At 42.1% G+C, this 12,834-nt stretch overlaps 1 protein-coding gene across 7 annotated transcripts in view; it reads right to left on the minus strand.

Moving 5' to 3' along the window:
* Positions 1-12,834, minus strand: part of TMEM65 (transmembrane protein 65) — a 129,275-nt gene that overhangs the window by 84,326 nt on the left and 32,115 nt on the right. The gene's annotated exons all lie outside the window — the stretch shown is intronic.

A 12,834-nucleotide genomic window follows, 5' to 3' on the forward strand; every position in this document is an offset into this window, starting at 1 on the left:
TGATGTTTCTTACAGACAAATGTCTAGTGGGTTTTGGGTATAAATTTGTTTTGCCTGTACTCTAATATAGCCATACCCTTATGAATAACACCTCCTTATCGTTACTTAAATGCTCCCATGACACATTTGTCTGGAGTTTTCCATATCCTGAGACGGTTGTTAGCCTGATTGCCTGAGACTGCTCAAGAGTCACAAAATTTGCTGCTCTGTCCTCTTCCTACTAATCCCTGGACACCTTGACTTATTTTTTTGACCATTGTTGAGCAACCAAGATGTCTTCACCACTCGAGCTATCACAGCCCAGGTAAACCACTCCTGAGTGGCAATAGTCAGCTAAACATTATTTTATACATGATGTTAGGACTGGTTTTCATCACATATATCCCTGTACAATTACAAATAGTGGAATCTCATGGTTTTCTGCCCAGTCACCATGCCTCCCAAGATCCTTCTTGAATTCTTCACATGGTCTGATTTTTTTTACTGCTCCCAGAAGCTTACTGCTATTGATCATTCCCCTTTTTAGAAAGCTATGAATATACTGAACAAAGCACTCAGCTGCCTTGGCCATAAAATCATTCCATCCTTCCTCAGGTTATTCATTCCTCTGCTTCATTCAAGTCAAAAAGAACTGAATTTTGGAGAAAGATGAAAGATGAAATACAGAAGAAGTGCAGCAGAATCAAGAAAGAGAAAAAAGAAAGAAAAAATAATTTTTTAGAAAAAGTTACACAGAAATTGCTAAGTCAAGCAGAAAGAAGATTGCATGTGAATATATACAGCTGGGAAAGGAGGCAGCTTTTGTCCCAGCCTTACACTATCTACCTGTGACACAACTGGGGCTGGACACATCCCACATGTAGCCCTTGTGCTATGGTCACATCTCTGCAGCCCTGCTGTACACAGGTGTTCACATGTGCCTGCCAAAGGGAGGGCAGCACCTCAGGGTGTGAGAGGTTGGAAGTCTTGCTGGCTCAAAACATTTCAGGCTCGAAAACTTGTAGGGAAGGGGCAGGTCAGGCCTTGGCTCTGGTGAGGTGATGCCCTGCCCTGCACACCCCACACCCCAAGCTTGTAATCCAGCTCTGCAGTGGCTGCAATCCCTGGCACACCAGAGGCAACACTCCAGACTCATCTCTGGAGCCCCTAGCCCAGCTCCTGAGAGGCCAAATGACCAAGAGTTCCACCTAGGGGAAGGGCCCAGGAAAGTCAAAGGTCATTTCATCTGAGACATGAGGCAAGTATGTGTCATGATCCTACCTTTTCTTAGAATTTCTATCAGCTGAACACTGCTAGAACTAAGAGTGTAGTTAAGTTTGTTCTTTTCTATATCTTTTCTGTCTTTCTCACTTTCCTCTTCTAATTCCCTCTTCTTGGGATGTTGAGAATCTTAAAATCAGACAGGCTTAGAGTTTGCTAGTTGAATGGGCTAAGTTAATGCTTTGAGTAGTGCTTTATGTTGATTGAATGCAGCTCTAAATCTTTTGTCGAAGTTCTTTGATTTTCTAAAGTGGCCAATAAAGTTCTTTTTGTTGTTCTGACTTCTTGAGAATATGATCAGTATTTCTCCCGTGTATCTAACTCAGAGAACATGAACAACTAAGTCCTTTGAAGTGTCTCACTGAGTGAGATTTTTGGGCCCTGGAGGGGTTTGGTTTACCTTAGTGCTGAGCAGTGGCACTATGATCAGTGCCTACAGCAGCACCTGGAAAGGAAATTCTCCTGCTTGTCAGCAAGTGAATTAATTTGAATAAATAAATAAATCCACATCCTGACTCCATCCAAAGCCTGGCACCTTTACAAAAGAACAGTGTCTCTTCAAAACTAATTGCTTGGGGCTGATTACAGAATATTGTCCCTTTGGCATGTCAGGTCCCACACATCCAGGCCACGCCTGCTGGTGGTTCAGAGAAATGTTGCCTCGCCTCAGAGCTGGAGGCTGTGGAAAGACAGCCACCAGCAATGACACCTTCTGCACCACACCTCCATGGCAGGAGGTCTGGGGCCCTCCACTCATCCCCTTTACACCACGGGAAGGAAGAGGGAGGTAGATGGAGCTCTGGGAAGTGTGCCAGATTCCTTCCCCATGCCTTAGAAAAGCACCAGCCTCCAAATGCAACACCTTGCTCACTTCTTGAATTCATTCATTCACTTCCTCTGCACCCAGGGTTTATCTGACATTACAGTCACCTCTATTCAAGCTCCAACACAATGCATCAAGTGTCAGTTTAAGGAAATAAGATACAGAATTTAGAAAATTCCAGGAATCTATGAGATCAGACTAAGTAATCTAACAATTGTTCCAAATCCTTATTGATAAAGTCCATAAATACACCATACCTTAAGATCAAACGTTATCACAGATGAGGTACATTTTATTTATAATAAATTCTCCTAAAAATATATATTATTAATCAGCACAAACATTGCCAGCAGTGCCTCTGACAAGAAACTTCAATACCTTTCTTACAAAACAAAGTCTCTCTCTGCTCCTTCTGGCACTTTTCATTTGCATCTTTTCCACTCACTCAAGTTTGAATATTGGATTACACCAAAGGGAATATAATACCCTCTTTGCAGACCTAAGTCTAAAGGAAACTCTTAGGCATTTCAATGGAAGAAAATAAATCTTCCAGCTAGAGACCCATAAAAAGCAGCAGATATCATGTAAACATTTCCATTTTGATGAAACTACACTCTTTGCTGGGAAAATAATCCACCTGAAGATTGAACTTATTCTTACTCATGTGAAATACTGCAAGACACAAAACATTTTAAATGCCAACATGCAGGTGATGACCATTTAGTTCTGGTCATTCACCTGTAAGGAATGACTGGTTTGCAGTGCAAATGCAGGAAACACCTGGATCATACCAATGCAAGCAGCCTGTTATTCTCAAAAACACAGAAGAGACTTTCCACATCAGATATGCAGGTGCACTGTGATATCTGTGGGTCCGTCCTAAGAGCTCAGCTCCTGAGCAGCCCTGGTGCAAATAGCCTTGTACTCCATGAGAAACTACTAGTGAGACCCAGGAGACAGCTCTCTCTTCCAAAGCTATCTTAATAGTCCACAGATTTTCATTTTGTCCTCTTGTTTGCTATTCATTTATTCATGTTTATACCAAAAACTCCAAGGAGATACCCAAGATTTTACAGCTGTCCTTACAGAGGTTTCAAAAAATAGAAATAAAATTTAATTGCTCACCAAGCTGCACAGTTCTCATCCTACCTCCAAGTTATATTTGTTCTCATGTCCATTCTATGTAAAAGACAAATGACATCATAGGCACCCCTGTTGCAGGTTTAACTGAGCAGCATGTCTGTGCTTGGTCTTACAGTGCACTGAAGATATTCTCTCTGCCCAAGACTGTTCTAAAGCAATCTCTGAAAGTCTCCCTTGACCTGGCTCCTTTTCCTCCTCCCAGATTTCAAGCCCAGGCTGTGCCCAAGTCCCAGCAGACAAGTACCAGCACACTTCTCTGCCCTGACTGCCGGTTTTGCCTCAAATGGCAACTAAGTCTCATCATTTTCTTTTCTAATTACCACAGAGAGTTAAATACTTTTTTCTATCAGCATCCTTATTAGACAGAGAGGGTCTGAACAGGTGAATCCTGCTTGTAGTTTCTCTGTAATGCTGCTGGTCTCATAGGCTCACTTCTGGTATCTGCTCATCTCTGGTCTTTGTGTTTTTACATGGTCTTGACCAATATTAGGGTCAGGTTCAACCTGAAAAGCCTCTATACAAAGGCACAGCAAATGATTGCCCCAAATGGCAAAGTCTCATGAAATGGTAGGCACCAACAGCCTGGAAAACTGATTGCAACAGAATTCTGGTTCTCTGTAAGCCTCATATTTACATATATTTTTATAACCACAGACGTATTCCTTGTTCCCTATCATCTCTTGTTTATTTACACATATTCACAAACACTTGTTAGCAACAACTTTCCTACATTTCAAAAGACCAGCCTCATTTAATGCTGGATTTAAAGTGTTCAGAGTCCAAGGCACCCTCAGACACCAAGGGAAAGGAGCACCCTCCAGTAGTTCAGCTCCCATAAGATGGGACCAAACTCACCAACAGCAAGTATCAGCTCTTGCTGTGGCTGCTGAAGGAGGCTCTTGCTGGGAAACTCTTAAGGATAAACACATAAGGATTTGTTAGCTGCAGATCCTCTGAATTTCAGAATTTCTGAAAATCTTCAGTTTTCCTCTAAACTTTATGTTTAGGTCCTTGCAGGTAAACATAAGTACTCCAGATCCAACCCTGACCCATCCTAAGTGCACCTCCCACCAGGCCAACTATGATTCATAGCAATCACTGTCTTAATATCCTCTGTTCTTGTGTATTTTTGACCCGGACTCTTCCCTACGTCTTGCCCCAGCACTTGGTGAAAGCCTCCTCCAGTGTCTAGCCTGAGTCCAGAGGCAACAATTCTCACCAGCCCTGCACCAGCCTCAATGTTATCTGAGTACTGAGATAGTGCCATAGGGTTGAGCATCAGCACAGTTTGATGAAATACAGGGAAATTAGCCCATCCTGAACTGTTTTCCATCCCACTGGAAATGACTCCTCATCACTCACTCTTAGAGCTGTTGGGTAGGGAAATGCAAAGGCCCTGACTCTGCCATGACTGCTGTGTAAGTCAGGGAAGAAAGGGTAAAGAAGAAAAGTTCTACCTACTTCTTGTCCATGCAGGAGTAGCAGGATTTTTCTTGGCAGAGAAATCCAACCCTGCATACTCAGGGACAGGGATCAGCATAAACTTTCTATGGCTTACCCAGAAAATCCTGCAGAACAAGCATCATTTTATATACTTCCTATAGATATACATATATACTCCCAGGGTTACTGCAGGATCTCTGTCTGCATGCAGGCTTTGGTATAATGAATTCACAGTACTTTCAGATGGGCCCAAAAATCTTGACTGTAAAAGAAACCTGAGATCCAGGAATCTAACACAGACAGCTGAAAGAAACATGTTTTCATCATGTCAGACTCATGCATTGCCCAAGGCCACCCTGTGGCTCAGGGTACAACAGTTTAACTAGAATTTGTCAGTACAGCTGTCTGAAGGCCTTCCCCATGCTGCACAAAAACATAAAGCAGAAAAGGAATGAAACAGGGAAAATGAGGGTTGATTTGCTATTAAAAAACAGCCTTTATATTTTCCAAGTTTTATTCCAGCACCTTTTACATCTCATTGTGCACAGACATGTCTCTTATTTAGTATTTGCATAAAGCTGATGTTTTGCAACAGTTTTTATTAATAAAAAAGCCACCTCCTCTCCACTTTTTTATTCACAATGGTAAATACATTTAGAAGAAAATTCTCTACTCCAACTACAGCCCCACAGCCCACTCACACACTAATTACACTGGGGGTGCATGTAACCAGGATTACTGTTCAGCAGATAGCACTTCAGAAGCTCTTGCTGCTAATATCTTTTTCACCTACACTACAACCAGTCTTTTCCTCATGCCCACCACCAGTAAGCTGCAGATTATATCCCCTCCCCAGCCACTTTTTAAACCATACATTAATACCAAAGATAATTTAGAGCAAAATTCTTCAGTTTTGTACTCTCCCTTACAAACAAAAAGAAATGCCCACTTCCACTGCTGTCACTTCCAGTTCAAACAGAGCCCTCAAAACCTGCCAAGTTAACCTCTTCCAGTGATCAATACTCTCCAGGTTTGATTAAAAAATAATGGCTTTCAGAAGGAGAATGGCCCAGAGGATATGGAAAATGCTCAGTGGTTGCACAGAGATAAAACTTGGCCCACAAGAGAATCACAGAATACCTTGGGCTGGAAGGGACCCACAAGAGCAATTTTATGCCAAGCCCTGCAAGCTACTAAAGGCTGAGACTGCATTTCTCACATGTGTTCCGAGAAACTCATTCCAGAGAGATCAGAGCCTGCAGCTGTTATACTCCCAGCTTTTTCAGAGCAAACCAACTTAGAAAGCCAACACCTTTGGGAATAAACACACAAAAAGGGAGGTGAGCAACAAATCAGATGCATTTAAAAAGCAATAGAGATCCTGGTACTGTTTACTGCTGTCAGGGAGGCACAGAAGCAGACAAGCTCTTCTAGGAGCTCTCCCCAGCTGTGGTATATCATACACAAAGGTAATACCATGTACATGATATGCTGCTTGAGGAGCACATCCTGCTAGGAAATTCAAAGTCACTTTTTCCAAGCCAGGCTTCCACCACCAAAACTCTCTTAGTGTAATTCAAAACAAGTGTCCTTCATTCTCTTCCAAGGCCAGGCCATATGAGGCACTGAGCAACCTGTCTTCATGGTTGGTGACATCTCCTGCCCATGGTGTCATGGGTGGGATTAGAGGATTTTTAACATTCCTTCCAACCCAAACCATTCTGTGATTCTGTGATCCTCTGACAAGAACTGACAATCCTGTAAAAGGTAAAACATGGACTTGAATACAGTAATGTTTTCAAGTTTTAACTACCAATGAACTTTTAGCTACACAGTGCTTTTTACTCCTGTTTTCTCCTGAAACCATCTGAACAATTGCAATTTCATTCCAGTGATTTTTTTTTCCTGTGATAACAAAAATGTATCCTACCCACAGAATCACATCATGACTGGGGTGGGAAGAGACCTCTATAGATGGCTTAATCCAAGCTCCTCCACAAAATACGGTCACCTACAGCATATATTGCTCAGTGCTATGTCCAGTCAGGTTTTCAGTATCTCAAAGGATGGAGACTCCACAATCTCTCTGGACAACCCAATCTAGTGCTTCATCACTCTCACAATAGAATGTTGGGTATTTTACTATGCTTAAATAGAATTTCCTGTCCCAACATTGGGAACCACTGAGAACCAGATCTCTCTTCTTTACCCTTCCCCCCATTTAAGTATTTACACATGGGTAAGGCCCCCTTGAACCTTCCCTTCTCCAGACTAAATAATCCCAGCTCTCTGAAGCCTTCTCATATGACACATGCTCCATTCTTTACCCATCTTTGTGGTCCTTTACTGGATTTGCTCCAGTATGTCCATGTCTCTCCTGTAACAAGGAGCCCACCAACTGTCACAAGTCCCAGATGTAGGTGGTCACCTCTGCCACAAGGGCAATTGATGGCTTATGGTCACCTTGGGGTACACCAGGACCCCAAGGGCCCTTCTGGGGTCAGCCCCAGCCTGTAGCAGCACATAGGGCTGCTCCTGCCCAGGGCCAGCACCTGCCATATCCCGTGGTTGTCCATCATGAGGATCCTGTCACATTCCTCCTGTCCAGGTCCCTCTGGATGACAACACAACTCTGGTGCCTTGGCTACTCCTCCCAGTTTCATATCACCTGCAAATGTGCTGACACACCAGCACAATCAAACAGGTTCACTAACAACGAGATTAAACAGTTCTGGTCCCAGTATCAAGCCCTGCACCACCAGTAGTGACTGTCCTCTGGCTGGACATGGCTCTGTGCCCAGACATTCAGGCAGTTTTCAGCACATTTGACTGTCCATGTGTTAAAGGCGGGATAAGCCACATCCATCACTCTGCCATCTGCTTGACCACTCTGCCCATCATCCCTGTAGAAGGGTACCCACATTCAGTTAGAACTAGAGAGAAGTGACACACAGGACAAACTACATTATTTTAAAGTATAAATCACAATCCTTGAATTGTGATTCAGTTTTTGTGCTTATCTAGAACAACACACATTCCTGCTTATTTTAAGAATAACCAATTTATAACATCAGAGTGAGGTTTGTATTACAGTCAGTCAGGTTAGTAGCTATTTATTCCCATATCTCCCCTGGAAAAACACATTTGCTAGAGCTCCAGCAGAGATGCCATCAAGATAAATGTGTTCTTGAGTGAAAATAATATGCCAGAGCCATTCATAGGCTGCCTTGGTTTTTTTGCCTCTTGACTTAAATACATGATCTAGATTAAGATTAATGATAAAGACTAAGTATGTGTTCTAAAATATGCATGCTAATGAAGATGGCTTCACTTGAAGCCAGTCAAGAGGAAAATGTCTTGACTTCTATCTGCTATTGAGCTACATAATTACTCCCCCCACCAGTTTACTCAATTTTCATTTTGAAATGCAAAAAACTGCACATCTCTGCCAAATTGCAACAAAATGCCAAACATTTCTAACACAACCCTGAGATCACAAGGAAAACCATGGAGAGACCAAACCTTTCAAGCAAGTTAGTAAGAGCAACAAAATGCAGTCTCTCAAGCTCTTCAACCAAAGCATCTCTGATTTTCAACACCCACTATTTGAGCTGGCAAGGTGTATTCCTGCTGCCTGCCTTAATATCCCTAACAATCCATACATCCCCATGAGGTTTTAGTATGTTGGTTAATATGATAACATTCTGAAGCATTTTTTCCTTCTAACCATTTCTTAGTAGTGAATTCTCATCCCTCTTTCACTTGCCTGCCCTCTGTCCTACTGACTCACCACCTCTCCATCAGGCCAATTTTAACACGCAAATACTGTTTTCTCTCACACCTCCCCATTTGACCCATCCATTCTGTGCACTCTAAGTAAAGCTCCACAGCATCAGGCTTCCCTCACATATGTCACATCCCTCTTCAGATAAGTTTACATCCCATTTAAACTACCATGATCTCAGTGCTACTTTTCTTCTTGTATTTCCTTCCTCACTGATTCTGTTTGGTTTTTTTTGTCACCAGTTGTGAGCTTCTAACAAGCCTTTACTTCCACAGGACCAAGCATTCAGTATGAGTATCTGGACTTAACACTGTGCTGCTAAGACAGCTGGTTTTGTGTCCAGCGCCAAATTGTTTTTTAAGTGCATCAACATCTCCCTGCTGCTGGTACGAACCCAATCCCTCCTGGTGCCAGACTTTGCTGTCACTGATGCTATCTGCTCCTCATTGAAGGAGTTTCTTCAGCAGATTTCTTCAGCCACATTACTAGAGACCAAACATTAGCTCAGCAATGGGGGCTGAAGCTATGACAGGACGAGTGAGTGTCTCAGGCAGAGGACACACTGAGGAAACAGGACTGGAAAACCTCTCTCAATGTTGTGACAAAATCTGCCACACTTGTGACAAAAAAAAAAAGCCCAATTTTTCCACATTTTAAGGAAAAATCTTTATTATAATTTGGTGAAAATAATCCTGTGCCTACAGTTAGTCCTCATCTTCTGGACTGTAGGGACATTCATAACTTTCTTGCTGTTGGTGCTGTACATCAGATACAATGAACCTTTTACCCAGAACAGTCTTCAGAGAGACAGTGAACTCTAACTTTCCACACCTGAGTGACTCCAGCTTCACCAGACTGGATCCTTAGTAGTTACATGTGTACTTCGTTGTTAAAAGCCCAAGTAAATTGACAAATAATGCACATAAAGCATTACAGAGAGCAGGAATGCACCATATCTATGGTTAGATGCTCTGTACAGGTCTTACAGGCCAAACTAAACTTTAACTAAAGGGCTCATCACAAGAAGTAAACTGAAGTGGCTTCAGCACAGCATGAGTTTACCCCAGGTCTTATGCACACAACGGGTGCTCATCCTGTGGCAATTGCTCAAATTTAACTAGAGCTCATGCTCCTGGAAAAGGAGCCTCCCCAGTTTCCCAAATGACCATCATGGGCCTTACACAGACAAACAACACTCATGGCAATCTGTGAATCAGACCAGCAGCCACTGGATGGAGGCCCTGCTTTCTGTTCACTGAATTTCACAGAAGTCTCTGCATATTTTCCATTTACTGTTGTGTTCTGGATACAGCCCTGTCAAATCTGCTTCAAACTGTCTAGAAGATCTCATATACCACTGCCAGAATCTGTTCTGCCAAGTTTCCAGAGCTGAATATGGAACTAGAGGCTGTGAATGCATTTTAGCAAAGATTCTGAGCTGCTTTTCCAAAAGTCACTTAGGACATTAAGGCAAGTCTCCAATGGGGATGAGGCACTATATTTCTTTCAGGCCAAGAACCTAAGAGCCTCCCTCTTTATCCAGTGAGAGCAGCCCTTTTATTGCCTGCTAACAGAAATACCACTCTGCCAATCCCACACCACAACCAAAACCAATGCCTTTATTTTGAATTTAGTAGTGTTTAGTCCTAAAGGTGAAATACTTTATTATATCTTTGAGTTCACTCCAAGTTTCGAGTACAGTCATGTTAAAAAAAATTCTCATCCACCACTATTATTCCTCTCTACATTTGCACTGACTGCAAAAGTCACTCATCTTATAGACCCTACAAGCCATGTATCAAAATCATCATAGAGTCAAGAGTCCCAGGAGTCAGAGAAATTAATTTGGGACAACCCCAGGATGTATCCATCATATCTGCAAATGCCCATTTCACTGGGCTGGGTCACCCCCATGACTCAGATGTGCAAAAGACTTTGCTGGTTCATCTTCTCCCAGGATTCAGACTGGGCAGCAAATCTTCAAACTCAGTCCCACAGTCTGATATGCCATGAGCACAGGATCTGGCTCCAAGGAGCCATAAACTACACACAGTTCAAAAGCCATGAAGTGCTGGCACTGGATTTACCTCAGCTTACCCACTAAAGTTTGGGGCATAACTTAAAGTTAGTCAGCTATTCTTCCTCTTTGGAATCCAGGGGATGCAACACCCTCCAGAGTGCCTCTCTGACTCCTTGCACGGCTCAGAGGGAGAAGTGTAAGACAAATACTACCCTGCAAACGGAATGACAAGCAGACATGCTGTAGATTCCTCCAGAAGTATTATTAAGTGACAAAACTGCCAGTTCCTATAAATTGATTCACTAAGATCTGCAAAACCAGAGTTTCCTCCTGTGTGTTGAACATTTAATAGTTCTTCAAAATTATGGGGAAAAAAGACACGGATTGTGGAGAAAACCAACAAAAATATTGGTTTTGCCTGGGTAGTAAGTAATGCTGAGAATAAGCACACTTTGACATAACTAGCATTTAGAAGACATGAAGCAAAATATTAATGTTAATAAATAACTAAATACACTTTCCCCTTAAATACTGCTTACCCTCTGCTAGTGGCAGGATGCTGTCAGAAGAATTCAAAAAGGTTAGGAGAAAATTCAAACATTTTAAATAAAAATAAAATCTAGTTGCACATGCAGAAATTGGGAACAGCCAGTGTGTTTTAGGAGTCATCAGGGTTGGAGAGCCAAAGGTGAGTGAAAATGAAGGACACTTCCTCTGCGCAGTCATAAAGGCTGGCACTGTTTTGACTGCACACACAAGATTATCAAGAGGAAGTGAAAGTAACTCCAGAAGATTCTCCTATTTGTTATAGCTATCTTGTGAAAATCTCTAAAGTACCTCATTCTGTGTTTTAAAGCACTGGAAAATGGAACTTATTTACTTGCAGAAATAATAGTGCTACAGGGGATTAATGGGATAAACAGAAAAGAATGATTACGTTCCAACACTGACTAAGTGTAACTAAAAGAATGGATATATTTCCAATAGATGAGTTTTCAATATGCATATACACTTACCACGGGGAGGAATTACTCTGTATGACACACTGAGGAGTACTAATTCAAAGCAGTAAACTGAGAACAGTTGAAAATGAAGGTTAGAAGGAAACTTCCACACAATTGAAAGCAAAATATATCAAAGCTGTAGACCATGGTTTGTTAAAAATCTATTGCAATACCATGCCTGCAAAACCTGATACAATGTTGCCAGGTACAGGCAGAACAGTCATTTATGGACAACAGCAGCTATGGATGCTTAATTTTTTCTAATATTCACACACCTCCACAGCATCCATGCAAAGAAAAAAGCATGTTTAGGAAATGCAGAAACTCCCCTAACCTTTTGTTCTAACCATCTGTGACAGTACCACTCCCTCTGCACCTTCTTACAATGTGGAGGAAATAAAAGAAATGACCACATCACCAACTAAAGGACACTACCTGCAAACTTTAAACAGAATAAGACTAGATGAGGATGTGAGATAAAGTCTGCAAAAATGACAGTTCATACTGAGAGCTTATCAGAGGACACCCCTGGTATGTTAGAAGATACCTATGACTTGTCCTGCAGCAGTCCTGACATTCCTTAGAGTTTGTGGAGCTCCCAGGGAGCAAAGTGTGTAGGAGGAAAATGATAGCCTTCAGTGCTCCTACACAAAAAGGGGGAAGTAATTAATAGTGGAAATCATGCAGAGAAAAAAAACAGTCACAGATCTTCATGAAAGCCTACCTGAAATTTCACCAAAAGAGGCTATTCCCCTTTTAATATCCAAATGGCTTTCGGTGTGGTCTTTGGTAGCTTAGCACTTGTATTGCAAAGGTAAATCACCTGTAAACATTCTTCTCTTCTGTTCAGGGACCCCTGTCCATTTGTATCCCTTTTCCTTTGATGGTTCCTTCTATGATTCCATAGCTGAGATGTGCAGAGAAGCCAGTCTGGGGAAGGGAAACCTCACAGCCCTTTGGACTCTTCCAATGTTCCAGCAAGTCAAAAGTGCTCTCAAGGCACAGAGAACAGCGGGAAAGCACCATGAATGAAAATCACAGAGTTTTTTTCCTCTTTTAATAAGACCCCTATGTATTCCCATGTAGGGAAAACGACTGAGAAGAATCTCATTCTCTTCATTTTCCTTCTTGTTACTAGTTGGAAGTAACAGACAATTTTCAGCAAAGCTACAAAGAAACACCACAGCACAAACAGATCCCGCCAAACCCAAGCAGCAGTGCTGTACAAAGACAAGGTAGCGCACTCCGTTATTGTTCTCCCAATCCATGGTACTGGTCAGTGGAATCCTCTTCTCAACAGAAATGGCAGCAGTAGGTCCCATATGGCAAATCTTACCCTTTGGATCCATGTTTTCTA

This window comes from Parus major, chromosome 2 (genome assembly GCF_001522545.3).
Source record: "Parus major isolate Abel chromosome 2, Parus_major1.1, whole genome shotgun sequence".
In the NCBI taxonomy this organism is placed as follows: Eukaryota; Metazoa; Chordata; class Aves; order Passeriformes; family Paridae; genus Parus; species Parus major.